This window comes from Setaria italica, chromosome VII, assembly GCF_000263155.2.
Source record: "Setaria italica strain Yugu1 chromosome VII, Setaria_italica_v2.0, whole genome shotgun sequence".
Lineage (NCBI taxonomy): Eukaryota > Viridiplantae > Streptophyta > Magnoliopsida > Poales > Poaceae > Setaria > Setaria italica.
In genome coordinates this window covers 7,520,392-7,524,678 of record NC_028456.1, presented here as the reverse complement: position 1 = coordinate 7,524,678, position 4,287 = coordinate 7,520,392, and positions in this window count along the sequence as shown.

Sequence of the window (4,287 nt, the reverse complement as noted above, 5' to 3'; positions counted from 1 at the left end):
TTATCCAACATCGTGTCACTCGTGCTGACCCGCCGTTCCCCATTTATTGCAAGGTCACTTGCGGTGCCCGCCCTTGGTAGGGTTTAGCCGCCACCGTCGCTCACCGCTGCCGCCGCCGCGCTCCGCCGTTATTGACGGTCATTAAGTACAAAATATGACCATCAATATTCTTAAGAATAAAGAAGAATTGGCATTTCTTACATGCATATTTGGTTTAGAATAATGTAGTTCCACATGTCCTTGAAGATTATTTGGGTGCACGTGAATAAGCACAAAAGGAAGGAGAAAACACACTCCCATGACGAAGAAACACAATTCCAATGAGAGATTGCCATGGGGGCAGCACACGGATCCATGAGCCCACAAACCGCAGCAAACCACCTTACCGAGGTGGGTAGCACCCACAACCATCATTGGGACCCACCTGGAAGTCTACCATACGAAGGCGGTTGCGAGTGGGGCCAAGAGAGGGTCGGTCGAACTAGGGGTTCAGCTGAACCACCTATGTCTCCCCTCGTCTCTAGCTGACGCATGGTGGCAGTTGACGGCTTTCCTACATGGGTTAGAGGAGATTCCCCCAAATATTTGTAACACCCTAGTTTTAAATTTTCTAGGATTTTAAATTTTTTTCCTAAAATTTGTTAGAATGGATTAGCAAGTGTGTCTAAACAATTGAAAATAAATTTATTTTCTAAATACAAATTAAACAAACATAGGTTATAAAATTTTGTTTGTTGCATTCATACCGGCATGCATAGTGTTTATTGAGTGAGAAAATTACTTCAAATATTTTCAAACTCGAATATGTTTCGAGTTAGTGTGTAGCTCGACTCGTTTGGTTCCTAAACCACCCTAAAACCCCGCTGGTCCATAACCCTATGCACTGCCAAAATCTACAGCAGCCCATGTTAGCGCAATCTAATCTTGCTCTACCTGTTGGCATCCTAATTTGTATCTTATCCCAAACCAAATCATTCCTTGTCACCCTTGATAAAAAAATCAGCCACCATGGCCCAAGCCCAGTCCACATGACCTCCACCCTCTCTCATGTCTCTTTCTTTCTCTGTGCAAACCCACCATCATGCACGGCCGGCATCCTCCTTTTCCTTCTGAAAATAAAATGCCGCCTCTCTTCCTTTCTCACGCACAAAACTAGCTCCTTTCCTTCTACACCGTGAGCATGCACCTGGACTCTTGCTCCATGGAAGGAGTGCAACAAAACTGGGAAGCTCTTGTGCTGACAAATTGCGTTGAGAGACTGTTTCTCAAGCTACAACGCCTCACAAAGGTCCTTCAGAAGTAGGGACAGTGAAAGATTGGCAATATTAAACTACAACTCGAGATGGCAATGGAGATGCAAAGATGGAATTATTAAGCTCAGCCTGCTGAAAAACAACCAGAACAGAGAGGCAAAGATGGAATTTTCGGCCTATATAACCCTTGAATTGGTCTTTGAGTTGAATACCAAAGTTGTAGCATACTAAATTTCTTACTCACTGACCAAAGATGAGACCCACATTATTTAACTGCATCTTGAACTTTAATATTCTGCACATATTCTACCTTGTTTCATCTTTTTGTGAGCAAATTTAAAAATTATGTGACTAATGGAAGGGTTCACCGTGCAGATGGTGAATGGGAGACGTCAAAACCCCGGCGGTTTTGGAGGTAGTGGCAGTGAGCAACGGCAACCCCCCCCCCCCCCCCCCCGCCTTCCATGGAGGCAATTTTGGCTGCCCAAACCGAGTTGCTATGACAACCTGTCCAAGGACAGCAACAACAGCAGCAGCACCAGGGTGGGCGAAACATCCATCCAACCCAGGTGGTGAGCTACCAGGATTTCCTAGACACTCAGCTCACTTTGGTTTTCAAAACATGCCCAACATCTCCGTATTGTTCTCCAACGCCATAGAGATCATCTGCTTTACACCAAATTCTCCAAATGTGAAATTTAGTTGGATAGTGTGAAATTCTTGGGACACCATCTCTAGTGAAGGCATAGCCGTTGATCCAGGCAAGGTACAAGAAGTGATGGATTGGAAGCCGCCCACTTCCGTTCATCAAATCAGAAGTTTTCTTGGTCTAGCGGGCTATTATTGTCGTTTCATTCCGGATTGCTCAAAAATTGCTATGCCACTGATGGAGTTGTTAAAGAAAGAGGTCAAGTCTGTGTGGAGAAAAAAGTGTGAAGAAGCTTTCCACACTCTGCGAAAACAACTGACAGCACCAGCCTTAGCTCAACCCGATAACACCAAGCCCTTTGATATTTATTGTGATGCCTCTGGCACTAGTCTCGGTTGTGTTCTTATGGAAGATAATCGAGTCATTGCTTATGCTTCACGTGCACTTAGGCCTCACAAGTAGAATTGCCCAACACATGACCTCGAGCTAGCGGCTGTCATTCATGCTCTAAAGATCTGGAGGCATTATCTGATGGGTGTTCATTGCAATATCTACACAGATCACAAAAGTCTCAAGTATATCTTTACCCAAGCCGATCTGATTATGCATCAGAGGAGGTGGTTGGAGTTAATTGAGGATTATGATCTCGAGGTGCACTATCAACCAGAGAAGGCCAATGTGGTTGTGGATGCATTAAGCCACAAGGCTCATTGCAATTGCCTTTCCGTAGAATCCTTTACAAAAACTCTATGTCATGAAATGAGGAAGCTTAATTTAGAAATTTGTCGTTGTCAAGATTAGCGAATCAAGACTACGGCTAGTAAATTTCTTTTATGCGCGTAAGGCTTCGGATGGTGGCGTGAGAGGACACGGGATTAGACTGGTTTGGGCAAGGAAAGCCCTACATCCAGTATGAGGAGCTGCTCATGTTGCTCACGCAAGGTCTGTAGTAGGGGTTACAAACGGACGAGAGAGGGAGCTGGTCCCAAGTCTCTTGGGTATGCACTGATGCTCGTGAAGAGGGTGTGTGGGTTCTGTTTGCTCGAGAGTCCTCTCGGTCTCGGGGCCCCTAGTTCTCCTTTTATAGCGCAAGGAGGGCTCAGTGTTATAGGTGAGCCGGGTCTGTGAAGAAGTAAAAGATATAAGCTAAGTAAAATAAAATACAAGGAGAAGGACCAAGTCCCTGGACCGCCGCCTCCTGCTCCGGCCTTCGGCTCCTATCAGCGCAGCTACCGAAGGGGGGCGGCTGTCGTCGGATCCTGTCACCGATCCTCCGGGCGACCGTTGCCACCGAACATGATGATAGTGTTCGACCGTGGCAACTGTGCATGTTGGGGGAGACGGCTGACCCCTGTTGTCCTTCTTATGGCCTGCGGAACATGGACGTCACGTCCCTATCGCTAGATAGGCCGAGCACGAGAACGGGCGGCGCTCCCTCCTGTGCCGAGTGGCGCATGCAATGAGTGCCCTATGGCGAATCAGGGGGAGCCACGGCCACTGTATCCTGTGCGGTCGTGGCTACAGTGTTCCACCCGGGTACTTGTGACGGGTCACGTCGAGGGGCGCGGGCACCTTTTTGTGTGCCAGAGCCACGATGCATTTATGGCAAGATCGGTGGGGGCCCCACGAGATCCGCACGCTCATCTGCTGGTCTGCGCCCGAGGCGGATCCTTGTCTTGTGGGCTCGGATGAGTCCAACCCCCTACGCCAGGGGTCGGGCGTACCCGACCCTGGGACCGTGGGTCGGGCGAGGCAAATTTCCGCCATCGAGGGGTCGGGCGTGTCCAACCCCGGGGCCCTGGGTTGGGCGAGATGGAGTGGGATGCTCCTTGCCCATGCCGGGTTGGCGGTGATCGTCATTACCGCAGGTGGGCCTAGGCCTTCATGATTGTTGTTTTAAGGGGCGTAAGGAGGTCGTTAATATTTCCCCCCAACAAAATTATTCCCCAAGGCACAATGAATCACATTTCTATCGAACCTACCTTGCATGATCAAATTGTTATGGCACAGTTAGATGATGAAGGTATAAAAATTATAAAGCAGAAGCTCTCTCAAGGGGAAGAGAAATATAAATGTTTCCACCAAGATTGGAAGGGAGTTGTATGGTTTTAGGACTGCATGGTTGTTCCAAAGAATCATTATCTCTGAAAACAAATCCTTGATGAGGCACATCTCTCCAAGTTCTCTATTCATCCGGGTAGCAACAAAATGTACCAATGCATGCCATAGAGGCAATCATAGAGATGATGATATTCCTTTGTATCCATGTTTTATATTATGTTCCTTGAATATCCATTAAAGGCTACTTGAATTGATTTGCAATTATGTGAATTGTATGTGAAACTCTTTACTTGTATGGTTATTCTAAAAGTGTCCCTAGTCGGA